Raw genomic sequence first — 19,190 nt, 5'->3', positions numbered from 1 at the left:
CACAGACTCACAGTGTGATTCTAGACAAGCAACACTATCACTAGGAGTTTACCAAAACTCATTCACTACTATGGAAGGGGTAAGGGGACTGCACACAATCTACATATTTAAGTACTGCACTTTAGTGTCAAAGCCTGGCTCATTTTATCAATGCACAAGCAAAGACTGGCTTTTAATGCTACTAAAACTTGACAACATGACAGGTTTTAAAACAATTATCTGCAAGCAATTACATAATTTTACCAAATGCTTCTGTCACAATGCTTACCCAAATACACACAGACTCACAGTGTGATTGTAGACAGACAACTATCCCTTGTACAAAATACATTTACTAGGCTACAAGATCTAAGTTGACTGCACACATTGCAGACATCTACTACTACTGATTAGTACTAAAATGTTTCTCTCAAAATGATTCCTAAATGCACACAGACTCACTGTGTGATTCTAGACAAACAATACTATTCCTTGCACTATACCAAACATATTTCTTAATCTACAAATACTACATTTTAGTGTAGAAACATGACTCATTTTGCAAATTCATAAACAATGACTGATTTCTAATTGTATCAAAATATAAAAACAGCACAGTTATCTGTCTGCAAACACATGAAAAACACAAATGCTTATCACAGAATGATTTCTACATGCACACACACTGTCAATAAGATTGTAGACAAAAAAAAGTACTCCCTGCACTTTAGCAGGAGAAATACATTAGTCTGATTAAAATCAAAATAGACCACATACATCCCCTCACAATTAAATAACTCACCTTTCAAGTTGTTTTGTAGATTAAGAATTATATCAGTCACACACCAGATTTTCTTATACAGATTCTCTGCACTGTGCACCTGTCAGCAAAACCAAAGAATGGCAAAGTTTCCCTCTCATTTTTCACACATATACATGTAAACATCAAATCACATTCCTTCCCACATAAATTCCAAAGCTAACACACATTTCTATTGGTTAAACATTTCAACCCTTTCCAAATGACATAAATTTGAACCCTACCCCCAAACTGTCTTCTGCCTGTTACCATAGAAACAGGTCATGGAACACTGAACTGAGCACACAGGTCACAAGTTCAGCACACAATGTTGCTAATCAAAACAGCAAGTGTGCTTGACTTTTCAACATATCAGCTTATCATATATAATGTTCCTTTCAATCAGTTTTTGTTAACCAATAAGAATCATGCGTTTAAAAAACAGAAACATGCACCCTACCTTTCAGTGTAGAAGGTTGTCAAACAACCAATGATTTCTTGTCTTTTTTCAAAACTGCATCTTAGCCACCATTTTCAAAAAATCTTACCTTTCAAACTGCCATTTCATTTACAGAGACCATCTGAGTGCATCCAGACCTCCTTTCAAGATGCTTAGAGTGTGGATTGTGGGACACAGCTATATTTTCTGGAGCCAAAGGTATGCAGAAAACAAAGGCATTCACAAAGACCTAGGTTTGCCAAATGTAGACATTAAATGGATTGGACAGAGAGGGTTAAAGTGGCACCAATTGATGCCATTGGTAAAATCCTTTATGCATATCCAACACCCTGACCTCATAATAGTGTACTGTGGTGGCAATGACCTAGGCAAAACTGCCTTTGTGTATTCTAACATATGCCAAAGGCAGAAATGGAACTGGTCCAATCATTTTTTTCCACAAATTGAGAAAGCTAGGAAACATGTGAATAAATCTGTTTCTGCTTTTCTCCGAGACTATAGAACGGGGTCCGTTTACAATAACAATCTGCACTTTCATATGCAAGAGATGTATAGGAGAGATGGAGTACACTTTACTGATGAAGGAAACAGAGTCTTCCTCAACAACTTTAGACTCTGTATAGGTACTTACTTATAAGTACCAAAAACTCTCAATGAACACAACGGCTCTTTTTAGACAAAACACTTAACCTTGATGTTTATCTCCCAAAAATGTCAGTTTTTTTTTCCTTGGATCCGCACACCCAACGCGTTAGGAACCGCGCACCCAACGCGAGAGAAACCGTGCACCAAACGCGTTAGGATGCGCGACTCCTAATTTTACTCTATAAAAAATAATAGCCCCTATCACTAATTTTTATTATCCCCAGAGACCCCATCCTCCGGGGCTTATAAAAAAACCTTGGAGACCGTGGGGGGAGCCCCAACGCCCCCACGGTCCCAGCCAGCTCCCCGCGTCCTTCGGGACCTGGCATTGCTTTTCCACATGGGGAGCTGCTGACATGCAGCTCTCCGTGTGGAAAAGCACTATGGTTTGGATTTTTGAAAGAGAGAGCAGGTTTCCCTGCTCTCTCTTTCAAAATCCTAATGAAGTTTACTATGGGAGGGCGGGAAACTCCCGCCCTCACATAGCAAACAACAGTGTCCTAGGGGTGGGCACCCCAGGACACTGTAGGAGCCGGCCCTGGGGGGTGGCGGTCCCCAGGGCCCTCGAGGGCTCCAGGAGGGTGGCCATGCAGCCCCCCTCCCCCTATTAATTTATAAACATTTTGCCCCCGGGATTTGGCCCACCCGGGGGTTAATTATTAACGAAGCGCGGAAGCCCGCACTTCAGGTTTTTTTTTTCCGGCTGGATCCGTGCACCCTGCACGCATTTCGCCGTTTAAAAATAAAAAAGGGTGCCCCTGGGGGTCCTTCTGGGACCCCCTAAGCAACACTAGAGGGTCAGAGTATTTCTACCCTGCCCCCTTTACATCTTTCACACACTTATTTCCCTTACTTAATCAGCCTCGCTTCTACCGAGGCACAAAATGGCTGCCAACAGTTCCTGGTTTCGAATGTAGACAGACACTCGACAGCCAATTAGCATTCAGCGCGTGATCGGGAGGGTGCGTGCGCGGTTCGCAGAGGGTGTGCTTAGGGTGCGCATAGGGTGTGCGGATCCTCCGAGGCCATAGATATATCTATCTTTTTTACTCTAATTTTCTCAGGAACTACTGAACAGATCTACACCATTTATGCAAAAGGCACGAGTCTGAACTGAGGACTACCTCTTTGCCAAATTTGGTGTAATTCCGTTCAGCAGTTCGAGCTGTAGCTGCATCAACAGGTCCTATGGGAACTTTCTCCCGCTTGAACAATCACCACGAAACTTTCAGGATAGGAGTGGACTGGAGCTGGCCAAAAGTTTGGAAAATTTCGCGAAGATTCGTCAACCGGCGCCAGACTCATTGGGAATAGAATGTTGCGGATTTCCTATGGAAAATAGGTCTTAACTATAACTACCTACTGGCGACCGGCAGTAGGTAATATATATATATATATATATATATATATATATATATATATATATATATATATATATATTTATGTTTTACTTTTCGTCTCTGAAATAGGTTATTGTACCTGATGTTTTTTCTATAAGACAGGTAGGTCCTCTCTATATACTTTTCTTAGTGCTCTGTATTGTTAGTCTATTGGTGAGGGTACACTTTGATTCGGCCCTGATGAATGCCCGAGAACACCTGCCTCAATTAAATAGGCAGAAACATGTTGTCAAATTGAGTCAGTAGCATGTAATGGCCATAGTAACCGTATACGTCCTTATGGTTTTCAATAAACCTAGGATACCACCCTAATAAAGGACACTTTTGTGGTTTATCCTGAGGCTTTTTACTCTTTGAACTGGATCCAAATTTTATCCTGAAAAAATAAGTAATTTCTAAGAACTCCCTCCGCTCTGATAGTACCACTTTACCAGGGTAGGAAGAGGTGGCAATTAATGAAGCATGTCACATTGTGTTAGTGAGCCTACCTCATCCAGTACTTGGAATTGACCTGTTTTACCTGGAGGGAGTGTAACAGTAGGTGGTAATATTGATAATAAATAGAGTTGTCCTAGGAAATTTATTACATCAGAAAAGGGTCTCACGCCAATTCTTGTGTTCTCTGAGGCAGGTGTGAACCCGGTAGCACCTCTTTCTCTCTGCTGTATGTACTGGGCACAGCAGCAAGCTGTGAGAGTAAAACGTCTGAGAATTGGTCAGGGAGCCCCCCCAAAACAACCCAATATCCCAGTTATTAGGTTAACGAGGAATATGGAAGGTCTTTCTTTCGCCGATGAAGACGTCATTTCATTTTTTGCAGCACCCTCAGTTGTGGGAGATTCTACATTGGCACCGACAGTGACGCAAATAAGCGATTGCGATTTCTGATCAGATCTTAAAAAATCTCAAGTAAAAATTATGCTCCATGGAGCAGTAATGATGGAGTATTTGAGAGGTAACACTGCACCAAGAGGCCTTATCATTACCAATGAACCTAGTATCTACCTAGAAGACAAAGAATTTAGAAAAGATTGATCCTTGATTGCCTGGAAATGTACCGTGGATTGGTTAGTGCTAATTATAAAAACAGCCAAAAGACTATCCGATGCCCTGATCATTCAGATAAAAACACAAGAGAATGCCCTTAAAATCCAGCTTTCAATCAGTCTTTAAATAAAGCTGGATGAGGTGAATAAGAGACGTACAGAGTAAAGGATCACCTAACACAATCAAAAACCAACGAATTCCAAAAAGACGTGGCTATGTTCTCACACAAGAAAATCTATCCATATTCCAAGGAAGATTACGCAAGAAGAGACAGTGGCTCCTCATTCATGTCGATAGATCCTCTGATAGTAACAACTGAAGAGGTGAGTGGAGGAGGAATTACAGGCGAAACCCCAGACTCCAAGGGCAGTATAACCCTGGGGAATATGCAGCACCACCATGGGAATGGCAGCCTTAGGGGTTCCTGCAATACCCACCACGAGTGTCCCATGGCAACTACCCTACCCACAGCCTTTTATTAGAGAGGCCAAGGGTGGGGAAGGGGAACAAACAAGGGCTGCAAGGTCTCCTGGAAAGATCCCGATATCAACCAGAGACCGACAAATATCAGAGATCCAAAACCAGGTACCAGCAAGAGTTAACAGACAACATCTTTAACCTAACCCCAAATACACCCACCAACACTCAGAAACAGTTACTAAATAAGGTTCTGGTTTTTGTTCCTACAACTAGAAATGACTTCTTTCAACTCAAGATTCAGATGGGCAAACTTTTTCAGAAAATCAGACTGCAGGTTTTGTTCTCTACCAGAATGGCAATGGTAGACGTCAATTAGGTAGGTGAAAATAAAGACTGGGCTCTAGCAGAAGTAATCTTTTACACCCAGTATCCAGCAACTACCGCCAGAGGTGGCAGACTTTGAACAGGCCATTAACATTGGCCTAGAATCACTTAGACCGGTCAACCAAAATACGTTCCAGAATCTAAGCAGGGCAGAGAAAGAAGCCCTAAGGGAAACAAAGGATGATAACACTTTGATTATTAAACCCGCTGACAAAGGGGTGGATTAGTTGTAATGCCAAAAGATATGTGCGGTACTGAATGCCTGAGACTACTGGGTAACACCTTACACTATAGCAAGCTAAGAAAAGTCCCTAACCCCGATATTGTGGAAGACATTTCCTTTTTGATCCAGAGAGCCCTCAAAAAGGGCTGGATCACTGAGAAGGAGGCACTTGTCTTGATGGAGAAAGAACCTAATGTGCCATACTTTTATATTTTGCTTACAATGCATAAAAACAAACACCGTCCACCAGGTGCCCAATTGTTTCTGGTATGGGATCAGCTCTGGAACTGCTATCACAATTCTGTGATTTATTTCTTGAAACTCTTGGTGGCTGACATGCCATCTTACTTAAAAAGATACTAAGGACATGACCAACAAGTTACAACACATGACTCTTTATCCAGAGAAAGAACTACTACTAATTAATATAGACGTGGGATCACTGCATATGAACATTCCTCAGGAAGCCACGCTAAAGGTGATAGAGAAGATATTGACTCCAAGACAGGTCGGTAAAATGACACCAGCAGATTTTATTCTTGATTGTGCCCACATGATACTCACTAGGAATGTCTTTGAATACAAAGGGGATTTCTTTTTATAAACTCATAGGACTTCCATGGGGAGCACCTGTGCTCCCAGCCTGGCATGCCACTATGGGCCAGATGTATCAAGCGTTTCACCATTCGCAAACCGTTTGCGAACGGGAAAAAGCCTTTTGGAATATATCATCCCAAAAGGCATTCGCAAAATAGGTAATCACAGTTTTTGTGATTACCTATTTTGCAAATGCATTTAGGGAATCACAATTTGTGATTCCTTAAATGCAATGCAGGAAGCAAGAAAAGTTTGCGACCTGGCTTTAAGGAATTGCAAATTACCACCAACTTCTAGGTGGTAGTAATTTGCAAATTCCTTTAAAAATGCACTTTTTAGCATTTTTCTAAGTAGCATGTGGCGCACATACATGCCTTTAGAGCATGTATGTGCGCCACATGTGCACACATGCATATTTCAGGGGTGCAACAGGGTGTCCTTTTGGCACCCTGGTACCCTTGAAATTGCATTGGTACTCGCAAATTGCGAACGCAAACCTATTCATTCCTATGGGCCTATAGGCCCATAGGAATGAATGGGAAGGTATTCCTTAATAGTGAATCGCAATTTGAGATTTGCTATTAAGGAATATTCAGGATTCTCAATTCCTTTTGCAAATCCTACATACATTGCATTTTGCGATTCTTAAATAGCGAATCAGTAAAATTCGCCATTTAAGAATCGCAAAAGCAATTCTTGATACATCTGGCCCTATATTCTTAATTTTTAGACTGATAATAACTGTAATGACGTTAATCCACACCTCGGACAAATGAGGTTGTTGAAAAGCTATATTGATTATGTCCTTATAATCTGGAGAGCCACCAGGGATGAAGTGATGGATTTCAATGAATGAGTGAATAGTCTGGACTCCTTTCTCAGATTTACTTTAAATTTGAGCAATGTGGAAATGCCCTTCATGGACCAACGAATATACCACAAAGAAGGCACTCTTAAGACATAGGTGTACTATAAACCCTCAGACAGAAACAGTATTTTACTGTATGAAAGTTACCACCCCCAGTCTCAGGGAAGGTCTACCCAAGGGACAATTCTTAAGACTGAGACGCAACTGCACAGACACAGGGAAGCACACAGAACATGCTAGAATTCTCATCAACAATTTACATGTAAAGAATTAACATGCAAAAGCATCAACAGGGGGAAAAACAGGGCCATGAATAACAAGGCTGTTAAGCACGTATAAAAAACTAGAAGACTAGACCCGTTTGCGTGATAACCTTCACTCCCATTTCTAATGCTGTTGCCAAACTGGTAAAAAGGCAATGGGCTATCCTTAATTCCGGAAACTTGAAAATTTCAGACCCCATGTCCTCATTCAGGTAGAGTCAAACCCTACGGGATAGTCTGGTACATACACATCCAACGAAAAAACATATTGAAACCCAAATGAGAGTATTTGACAACCCCGCACCAACTGGCCATCAACACTACGTTGGCTGTGGGGTATACAAGTTCACAAAGAAGTGCAAATCTGTAGAATTGGGTCTGATTAGCTCGTGGACCCTAAGACACATAACAAGTTGTAACTCAACTCTTGTGATATATGCGTTTAAGTATCCATGCAGGTTCTTGTACATTGGTGCGACCACTAGAAAAATACAAGTCCAAATTACAGAGCACAGAAGCACAATATGATGTAGAAAAGATAACACAAAACTGACCAGACACTACATCGAGCAACAACACGGGGTTGATGGCATTGAATGGTATATAATTGAGAAGATAGAGCAGAGACATACAGATATGAGTAAAGCACTGCTAAACTATGAGCAGTGCTGGGTATTTTGCCTCCACACAGATACCCAAGTCCTGAATGATGATGTTCTGTGGGGTGATTTGGGAAAATAAATAAACTGTATAATGTGGTCCTATATGGGGATCCCTCTTATGATTACCACAGTAGCTGCGCGATTACTTTTTTAAAAAATATATACATATATATATATTTTTTTTAAACAGAGCAAGGAGTACTGATATGTCACTCCCCTGGGAATAAACACATGGACCTGAGTCCAGCACATGTATGAAGATAAGGTCTGGTAGGTTCAGCCTATCTAATTTACTGACCAGGCTTACAGCTTCACTGGCTGTGAGTGTGTTATAATAAGAAAACCCCTAGGAGTCCATAAACATTAGATGGGGTACATATAAACCCCCACACCCCACAATAACTGCAACAGCTATTATGATCTATATGTTAAAAATCTGTAACTTTCAGTACCCGCCACATGAGGGTTTACACAGTATTATGTGTGAGAACTGCAACTCTCAAGATCCACTCTCAATGTGTGCCCACACAGTATGTACCGTGTGTTCTTTGACGCGGATAGGTCGCGCCCAGCAGCGTGAGGAGGGAAGAAGCCCCCCTCCCCTACCAATCAGACATGCCCTCATGCTTCAGTCAGAGGGACTGTGGCCAACAAGATGAAAAAAGACACACAGCCACCCACCTTTGGGACCGCTACAGGGGTGGCCAGTTTGGCCTTGAGGTGTAAGTAGTCCACGGGGGCAGGCTTAGAATATGCCCTAATCTCCCTTAATTGGCAGGAAGACTCAGAGGGTGAACTGGTGATACCTAAGGCTGGGAGTCAGCACTTCCACCAGATCAAAGAAAACAGATTCCTGCAACTGCTCTGAGGGACACCAGTGCTAGCCAGACCATAGTATTGGAAAGGCCGGTTTCTCCAGAACAGTACAGAGGCTGAACTTCCCTGGTATCCCTGGAATGGGATGGAGAGGTGATCCAGAGGAGGGTCCTTGTTAGTCCCCAGATGCCCATTGATTGCATTCTGGGAAATGAGTTGCTCCCGGTATCAGGTGAGCTGGGAGAGGTGGATGCCCAGGGCACCCTGAAAGTTAAGTTTTCCGGGTGTACCACTCCCAAGCGCAGGGTACAGAGGCTCAGATTGAGGGGCAGGTGGAAGAAAGACTCCCCCATCACCTGTTCAGCCGCAGAGTACAAAACCTGGGATGAAAGGCCAGTTTCAGGATACCTTGCCTGGAGTGGGTGGAAGGAGCATTTTAAGATGGGTGCCTAAGACCTGGGGCTGTTGCCCCCACTCTGAGAAACCTCAGAGGCGAGAGAACTCTGGATGGCCTGGGACCTGGCTCTTGACACTGACAGCTGTCAGTAGTCTTTGTTGGTTGCTGTCCTTATGAGCACAGCTTTCCTTGGGTTGGGGACAGAAACCTGATCCAAGGGGTGGAATGGGCCACTTCTCTTTGGTGGCCTGTTGTATGTCTGCCCACTGGGATGCATCTGTGAGCAAGTTATGGTTAAGTGCTTCACAGATGGGGTCCGCAGAGGAGGAAAAGGGTTCCCCTTGGGTCAGTCCAGTAGCTCAGGAGAGTGTGGGCAGAGGGGACCCACTGAGTTCAGAGGGACATAGAACTGGCAAGGGCCTCTGCAGTAGAAGGCATTGCTTGTGTTCTATCACCTAAACGGGGAAGCCCATCATGGTATTGATTAGTCTCCCCATGCGTTTGGCATGTTGGACTTGGCCCTCTCTGCAGGGTCACCCCAAAACATTTTGACTTCACCCTACATGATTTTCTGAATTTCTTATTGTTGGCCTTACGACTGTGCACTTTTCCACCACTAACCAGTGCTAAAGTGCTTGTGCTCATTCCCTAAAACATGGTCAAATTGGCTTACAACTGAATAGCTTATGTAATGTATTTACAAAATCCCCAGTGTTAATAATGGGGTCTCTAGTTGGCAATGGTTTGCACCTTTATCCAAGGTGGGGTTCCTTTTTCCTAGTTAGGGCAAGGGGTATACACTTCTAAAATAACCCCTGCTCAACCCGTGGTAGCTTGGCATGAGCAGACAGGCTTATCTCAGAGGCAGTGTGTAAAGCATTTGTGCACACATACAATAACAGTGAAAACACTACAAATGGGCATCACACCAGTTTAGAAAAACAGGAATTCTTTAGCTAAACCAAACAAGCCCAAAACGACAAAAATCCAAAATACATATATTCAGATATCACCAAAAATAGGTATTCACACAAATAAAGCTTGTAGCAACAAATAACTCCACCTGGAGCTATTATGACGTTGTGACAGGTGAAAATCCCAAAGTATGGCAATGACCGCGAGGTGCGCAGCGTCTGGCCCAGAGTCACTTGAACCCAAAGAACAGTACCTTGGCAAATGATTAAAACAAAGACGGTGCACGGCGTCAGGGAGGCGGTGCTTCATTGGCACCGGGCAGCATCGGTTCCCTATGACCACATGGGAGGTTCGGCGTCGGTTCCTTACTGCGATGCAGTGGAGGTGAGGCATCGGTTCCTTACTGTTGCCGGGGAGGTGACTTTGCGGTGGCGTCGAGGCGTTGGTTCCTTACGCAAACGCGGGGTCGATGGATTCAAAAGGTAACCACGTCAGTTATCGGCTCCACAATGATGAAGCACCGGCATCGGTGAAGTCAGGGCTGAGGTGCAATTCGGGGCGGTGCATCGTGAACGTCACAAGCGCTGCCCTCGGCACCGGTGCAGGTAGCGGCCTCAGTGACGGCTTCGGAGTTGATAAGGAGTGCGCCAGCAGGTATCGGGGCTGCGATGCAAGTCGTGGCAGTGTGTCGTGCACTTCACCAGAGGTGCCCATGGCTTCGGTGTTGCTTTTTCCCACGGTGGCAGCTGAAACAGCAGTTCCAGGTGCAGAAAGACAGAGGGGATGAAGTCTTTGTGTCCCTGAGACATCAGAACAGGAGGCAATCTCTACACCAAGCCCTTGGGAGATCTTCTTCTAGAATTATATAAACACAGTTTCTCTCCTTGGCGGAAACAGCCAGTACAAGCCAACCCCAGGCAGAACACAGCAAAGGGGCATTACTACTCCTTTAGTTTTCCCAGCTCTTCTCCTTGGCATAGGTTGTTCTTGAGTACAGAAGTAATCTAAAGGTCAGGGGTCTGAGCCTCAATATTTACACTGAATTTCTCTTTCTTCTCTTGTGGTAGAGAGGCTCTGTGCTCAGTCCAAACCAGTTTTGTCCCTCTTGTCCAGCTTCCTGGCTGGAGGTGTAGACAGCATTGTCCAAGGCAGACCAGGTCTATTCAGATGCACAAAATCTCCTCCCCCTACTCTAAATGCAGCCCAGGTCTAGTCAGCCCAGCCCTGACTCATTCAGGAAAGGCAGGACACACCTTGACCCCCCCAGGGGCTGTCTACAGTGAATGCACATCCCCAGCCCCTGTCACTCCAAAGACAGACATTCAATCTACAAACCAACAGAAGTACACAGGATGGCTAAGTGATCAAATACCCACTTTCTAAAAAGTATTTTTTTTCATGCACACAATATAAAAATTCATGTTTACTAAAAGATGATTTTTTATATTCTGAGTTCAGGCATACTAAACTCCGTCTAACTACCTTGTCCCAATGTTAAGTTATACCTTTAAGATGTTATAAATAAACTCCCATTCTTTCCTATGGGACAGATAGCCTTTCCATAGTGAAAAATGAATTGCCCTGTAGTTCACTATCAGTACATGTTACACATACTAGTACATGTCCTACCTTTCACATACGCTGCACCGTACCACAGGGGTCTCTTGGGCCTACCTTAGGGGTGGCATACATGTAATAAAAGGGAATATCAGGGCCTGTCAAGTGGGTGCACTTGCCAGTTCGACATGGCAGTAAAAACTGTGCACAGACACTGGAGTGGCATTTCTGAGAACCCTATGAAAGGCTGCTTGTGTGGGTGGCAAAATCAGTGCTGCAGGCCCACTAGCAGCAAGCACTTTATATGCTCTGGACACACATAGTGCATGGTACTAGGGACTTAGTAGTAAATCAAATAAGCCAATCATGGAAACACCAATCTATAATAACAATTTACACAGAGAGCATATGCACCTTAGCACTGATTAGCAGTGGTAAAGTGCCCAGAGTCCTAAAGCCAACAAAACTAGGGTCAAAAACAGAAGCCCAAAAAGAAAAATGTCTTGGGGTAAACCTGCTAAAAAAGCCATATCTAACACCTAGTAAAGTGGTATTGATTATACCCAAGGCCTGTAAATTATGTGCTACTAGTAAGACTGCAGCACGTATTGAGCACCCACTTAGGAAGCCCTGTAAAACATGTCTTAGGCCTGCCATAGCTACCTGTTAGCAGCTTTAAACTGCCAATTTGACTTGGCAAATTAGCCCCTTTGCCAAGCCTAAAACTATCTTTTTAATACAAATAATTCACTGGTAAAGTAAACACTAAACAATCTATAGGCCAGGATACATTATAAATAAAAAGGTGGACATATAGGTTTAAGGTTTACATGTCCTGGTAATGCAAAACTCTTAAGTTAGTTTTTCACTACTGTGAGACCTACCTCTCCCATAGGATAACACTGGATCAATAAATTACATTTAAGAAGTGCTAACATTTTATTGGGAGCAGATAGGACAGTCATGTTTGGTGTCTGAAAAATATATAATTTTAAATCCTCTTTAGTCGTAAAATCGGATTTTAAGTCACCATTGTGAAAATACCACGTTTAGAAAGTTGACGTTTTCCTGTCCTAACTGTTTGGTGCCTGTAGTCTGCTCCTAAGTCACATAGCTTAGTGTAGTTGACAGTTGGCTTTTTAATATTCCTCTCAGACAGACACACAGAGGGATTGGGTGTGCCAGGATGGGTCATCGGGGACAGGATGGGGAGGTGGAGCTGGGCACAGCCCCACTTGCAAATTCAATAGGGTGTGCCGTGCACTCCTACACAGATCTTCACACTAGTCTTTTGTGCCTGCAGGCAGACTGGAACCAGAGCAAGGAGGCAGAAAATTCCAAGCACTTTTGAAAGGGGAATTTCTTGAAACTTTCCCTACTTCAACGAAGGTATCATGTATAAATGTAGCACCCTCAGACCCACTATTCAGTTCAATTTCTAGAGCTGAGGAAGGACTCTTAGAGGACTGCCTGCTGCTGTGGCCTACTGCGTACTTCAGAAGACTGCTCTGCTGCACCAAGAAAGAATGCTTTGTGGCCTGAAGCCTGCCTTGAACCCCTGAAGTCTGCCTTGTGGCTTGAGACTTGCACTTCAACATGAACTCAGGACTTCCAGAGTGTCTCCACTGCATTCTCAAAAGAGCCTCAGGCACAGACAAAGCACCAACCATATTTAACCCTGCACCCGAACTCTGCCTGCTGTGAGTTCTAACTTCCCAAGTGGTTGTTACCCAGTCCAGCACCATTGGGAGTGGGGATGAAGAGTGTTTAATCAGACCAGCTGTGGTCCCCATCTGAACCCTCACAGTTCAACGCAACCCAACGCAGCTATCGCCGCTCCTTGGTTGACCAACGCTGCAAGGCGAAACTCGCATCACAGCCCTCGCATCTCCTCCTCAGAACTGACACAGTGCAACACAGCTTGACGGGGTCTTCACATTGCATTCCTTGCAGCTCCTTATCGGAACCAACATGGCACGACGCAACTTGATGAGGGACCCCGCACCTCATCTCATAATCGCCACTGTGCATCTCAACGCCTCACATCAAGTACATAAGCCAGTTCTCAACAGGCAAAACCAGGTCCCTAGATCCAGTCCGAGCTCCATTACAGTTTTGACTAGATAATCACAGTTGCCACTTTGTGCTTTTAAGCACTATTTTTATCTAACCGTTTGAAACTGCATAACTATAGTTCTAATTAGTGGAGTTTTGTCAGTCTGATTTTAAAACAATTATCACATTTTACTCTATGTTCCTTAATTGGTGTGAGATATTTCTTGTGTTTTCACTAAATTTCTGTTGTGTACTGCATAAATACATGCTTCTAAGTTAAGCCTGACTGATCTTGTGCAAAGCTACCAAAGGTTTGAGCACAGGTTAATTTAGTGACTTTTGTGGTTCACCTTGACAAGGACTGTGGCTGCTGCTTGAACAGGGTTAACACCCCATACTAAGCTGGATACTAACCCCTGTACTTGTCATTTTAAACTGCTTATTAGGGCTCAAATATTTTATGTTGAAGGGAAAACTGAGGGTCTGATTTATATGTTGGCGGTAAGCATTCTCTGTTGCAACGGTGACGTAGTATGGTTACTGCCATCATAATGGTATGCCCGCTAAATTTAGATGTGGGCAGACCATTGGTGTAATCATGGTGGAGACTTCTCCCTCATTCCGGTGATTAAACCTCATGATGGCCCAAGGTAGCAAGGGCCTTCGGAGGTATTTATTTTATGTATTTATTTGAAAAGTTTTATAGAGCGCGAACAAAACCCAAAGGGGTTTCAGAGCGCTGTACAGAGTTGTCTTCAGCCATTATAAAAAACATATAGGAGGTAAGTGAAAGTACAACCTGTGGGAAAACATTCAAGAGTAACGATTAGGGTGTATCAGAGGCGCCATAGAGCGCTCCGAGTAAAACATCATACAATAGAAAGAACCAAGATGTGCGATGAGCATCAAGGAATATTAACAAAAGGGGATCAAGCTAAAATAAACAAATGATGCAGTTAAAGGAGCTATCGAGGACGGGGACAAATAGAATGCAAAAACAAGGTAAAAACATATAGAACAACAGTGAGAATACGTCAAGAATTTGGTTATTAACAAAACACACAAACATGATCAGTGCAATTAACGTTCGTTCATTAGTAGTCTTTTGACCAGTTTTTTAAAGGAAGTAGTGGAAGGATTTGATCTGATCTCGGATGGCAAGGAGATTCTCAGAGCAAGACCGGTGAACGCACGGTTGTACGATCTTTTCGAATCTTGGCGGTTTCAAGAGAAGGGTGGATGTACTTCTGAGGTTCTTGCTAGAGCCTGATAGCTCAAGTTTATCTGCTAGGTAGTATGGGGTATTGTGGTGTATGGCTTTAGGAGTTACACAAGCAATCTTGAGTCGGAGTCTTCCATAGATAACCAGTTTAGCTGCAATAGGTCGGATGAAATGTGATCAAATTTCCTAGATCCCGTTAAAAGCCTGGCTGAAGCGTTAAAGGTAGCTCTGAATGGGGCTAAGCTGGCTTTGGGAAGTCCTACAAAGGTCACCAATCCATATTCCAATCTCTGGATAATCAGGGATTGTACCGCTGGCCTGAGGTCTTCTGGGGGGAGGAATGGTTAGATTTTCTTCAATGTGTTGATTTGGAAATTGGTTTCCCTAGTAGTAGCGCTGATATGTGCTTGCATATTTAGATGTTTATCCAAGGTGACACCTAAAGATTTAGCAGAGTCTACAACGTGAAGTGTGCAGTTCAGAGCAGTTAGTTGTTTAATCCAGTCAAGGGTAGGAGCTGAGTGATTAGGTGGGGTGATCAAAAGAAATTCTGTTTTGAGAGTATTTAGTAAGTGATGGTTCTGGGCTAGCAATTGTTGAGTTTGTGCAAGTGCAGCATTTAAAGTTTTTATATCCTCCTGTGATGAGACCTCCAGGTACAATTGCGTGTCATCCGCATACATGTGGTATTGAATGTTGACTCTGTTCAGAATGACTGCAAGAGGCTCCATAAATGGATTGAAGAGAGTGGGCGAGAGCGTAGAACCTTGGGATACTCTAATCAGGACAGGGGTATTGGAAGCTAGGGCATGATTAACTTTGATCCTTTGCGTGCGGTTTTGAAGGAAGGAGGCAAACCAATTTAGGACCGGGCCCGACAATCCCATCCTATGTTGTAGGAGATCAATCAAGTTTACATGTTTGATGGTATCAAAGGCTGAGGACAGGTCTAGTAGGATCAGGAGACAAGGGACATTTTGGTCAAGGGCTCTCACAGCGTCCTCAACGATGTGAGTTAGTGTCCTTTCAGTACTGTGTCGTGCTCTGAATCCTGACTGGTGAGGATCCAGGAGTTGATATTTCTCAATATGTTTGCAGAGCTGCGAATGAACGCATTTTCCAAGCACTTTCGCTAGAGTCATGCTGCTGTTGATATTTCGGAAGTTGTTAGGATCTGATATCTAATCTTTCCCTGTATGAGGGATTCATGAATGATCTAGGACCAAAGAGGGAGAACGGCTGAGATCAAATCCTTATAGAGCTTGGCGGGTAGAGGATCACCAAAGTGGTTGGAGGGTTTGATGGATGACCTGTTGCAAAGTATCTCAGTGCATTCTGGTCGGAGAAAACTGCTCCAAGAAGCGTTGTATTTGATAGAGCTGCCCAAAGGCCGGTGGTAAATTGTCATGGATTCAGCTCCCTCCCCTGATTCTGCGGGTGGTATTTTGGATAACAAAGTTTTAGCGGGTGGTAATAGCTCCAGCTCTATTTTCGTTGTTTTTTCAGCGAAGTGAGCTGTACAATCATCACCACTAGAGAGCAGGGATAACGGTAAACCTCTAATTCCACCCACCTAATTAAGATGGGCAGAATTAGAGATCAGTTTGACTGCCTGTCACCACCAGGACACCCCTGTGGTAAGGGCCAGTGAAATCTTCTTAATTCTCCCCTTGACATGGGAGAAGACTCCCACGGTGAGTGGAGCATTTTCTTTTTGAAAATAATAAAGACAACAGTTTGGTTCAGGGCATCATCATGTTGACTGAGCCCTGCACCAAGCTGCAAAAAGCATTGACAGGAACAGCTCTGACAGTGCTTCATGAAATGATGGCATTCTTGGTGGTCATTTCTACATCTGGCGGACAGTACCTCCATCAGGGTGACAGAATAGTTTTCTCTGTCACTCCTGTAGAGAAATGGGCCATCCGCCAGGATATAAATCTTGCCCTGCAATTAAATGCCCAAGGCCCGATCCACTCTGTACCTGCTGAATAATGCCCTTATTGTTCCATGATATATATTTTTATTATTATTAGGGGAATGTTAACGCTCTTTGAGGGTAGGGCAGGAAACCTCTCATTTGTAGTTAAGGGATAATGTATACAGTGTATTATTCCCATTTTTTTTACAATCAGTACCCAATTGTACCAAGTTAGATCATTCAACTGGTTCCTCATAAATCTTGCCCTGAATTGTGGAAGTAATGAGAAAGTGTCAGCAACAAGTGGAAGCAAACGGAACAGGGAGGACTCAGAACTGGATGAGATTTGGTCTTACCTTTCTGAGATGATAAAAGAATTGGAAGAAGTGATGTAAAGATCTCAAAGCCAGACTTGATTTTTGAGCATTGCTGCATTTCAATTTATTTCACAGAACTCATGAAAGTGTCAATTCCTTCAAACAATGAAATAACTAACCTCTAAGGCGGCACAAGTCTGCTACAAGTGCCCTGATATCTACATTTCAAGGTCTGAATGTGCAACAGTAACATGTAGTATGAATTGACATATTCTCATTATACTGGTTTATACCAGTTATGTCTTGGTCTAAGTGGAAAGTCCCTGAATGTAGGGTAAAAGTCAGTGGGCAACCAAATGAAAAGCACATGAATTAATCCTGGATCAGAACTTATCGCAAGAGGTCCTGCCTTATTGCCGTACTGCTGCAGTATCTATTCCTATGTTGAGAACTGATACCGAGCCAATACCTAGAGGAGAGGAGCTGAGCCCAGCTTATGTGTGTTTTCATTGCAATGGAGCTATTGTCTGCTCCCTGGTTGAAAAATAAAGAAAACACAGTATTTTATTTAGTTCAATAAATGCACTTTTGCAGATATATTCTCATTGGGAAGTGTCAGGAGGATTATTCCTATGGGTCTCTGATCTGGTGTTCATCTCCTCTTGACTGGTCTTTTCTTTCTGTTCCTTTTCAGGTACCAAGACCTCCCGTCCGGTTTTCCTCTGAGAGAAATCAAGTAGTCCCAGGTATGTATTTCTATATAAGGGGATGATTTTAATGATATCTACTATCTCTCTACCTTTCCTAGTATGGGCTCTTTCTTCTCTTTTCCTCCAGATTAGTGGTAAGTAAGTTTCTTATGTGCTTTCTTTTTCCCGGCAACATGAATTCTTCTCGGACTCGTATTCCTTTTCTGAGTCTGGGTCTGGCTGATTTCTTTGGCTTTTCTGTCTTTTTCTGATGTGAATGGCATTATCTGCATAATTGGAGAAGCAAAGAAATAGTACAGAAATTTAGGATTAGTTAAAATTAGTTAAAATGAAAAAAACTATAGGAACAATCTTCATTCTGTTTCTTGTCCAAGAAACAAATATACATACGCCCGTACGGCTCTCCCTAGCAGGTACCCTCTTTCTGGCCAAGGAGTCTCTTTGCTTTAAACTGTCTTTCTTTCTGTTTCTCATTTCAGGGAAGGCTAGGGCTGTTATATGGCCCTTAGGGACATTGTCGACATTGCTAAGTTAGCATGAGCTTTGCTGCCATGATGCTGTTTTTGCGCACATTGCTACATGACTTTATTTTTGCAAGGCTCTGTTTATGCCTTTCACATGAGAACTATCTGCTTTTCACACTCTCTGCTGAGTTCCTGGAGTTCAGTCTGAACATGTTGTACAAGGTCGATAAACAAGGCCCCTTGTTATTCCGTACTGGTCAGTCCCTAGTAACTACACTTAACATGCTGAACACAGCTGCAATGCTGGAGACTCGTGCTTTGATATTACTGGGATGCATGTTGTTTTAACACACACTTGGAGACAGCCTTTTCACAGAGAAGTGCTATGCTGTTCCTATGATGTAAACCTTACATCTAGGCTTTGAGGTATCGGGTCTGCTGTCAGGGCCTAGAGATCTTCTTTTATATAAATAAACTTCTTCCAGTCAAGGGGAGGGTGGTTAGGCCTTATAGTCCGTTTTCCACTGTCTTTATATAATGGCTTCCCCCTTCGTACTCTATGGAATTGTAACAATGCTAAATGTTTTGAGTTTATGCATTTTGCTGCTCGTAGTGGCTCGTATACTGTATTATAGAGCACGTTAGTTAAAATAAACATTTTGAACTATTACAGTGACTCTGCCAACTCTTATTGTGGACAAGTACGAGTGAGCGAGCGAAAGGGTATGTCTTGCTACCATGATTCCTGAGAGAGTCGGGAGTGTTGTGTTCTAGGTTGTCTAATCATTTGTAGCTTTGTGATTTTGGAAGAGAACGAATGAGACACTATAGCTAGTTGGTTTGGGGATTTTGTATACTAAGGTGATAGGTTGGTACACCCCTATATACCGAGGTCCTGTTTTCCTGTGCATAGTTCTGTGTAGGTGCAGAATCCATGCAACATGGCGCTGCCAAGGTTTGGTCTGGTTCTTATCTGCAAGACTCTTGAGTAGTGCTTGTGCTTGTCAACATTCCCCTCACTTCTATTTCCGGAGACAGCTGTGACGGTGTAACCTCCTATATTGATGTT

The sequence above is a fragment of the Triturus cristatus genome, chromosome 8 (assembly GCF_964204655.1).
Source record: "Triturus cristatus chromosome 8, aTriCri1.1, whole genome shotgun sequence".
Classification (NCBI taxonomy): domain Eukaryota; kingdom Metazoa; phylum Chordata; class Amphibia; order Caudata; family Salamandridae; genus Triturus; species Triturus cristatus.
Note: the sequence above shows the minus strand (reverse complement) of the source record.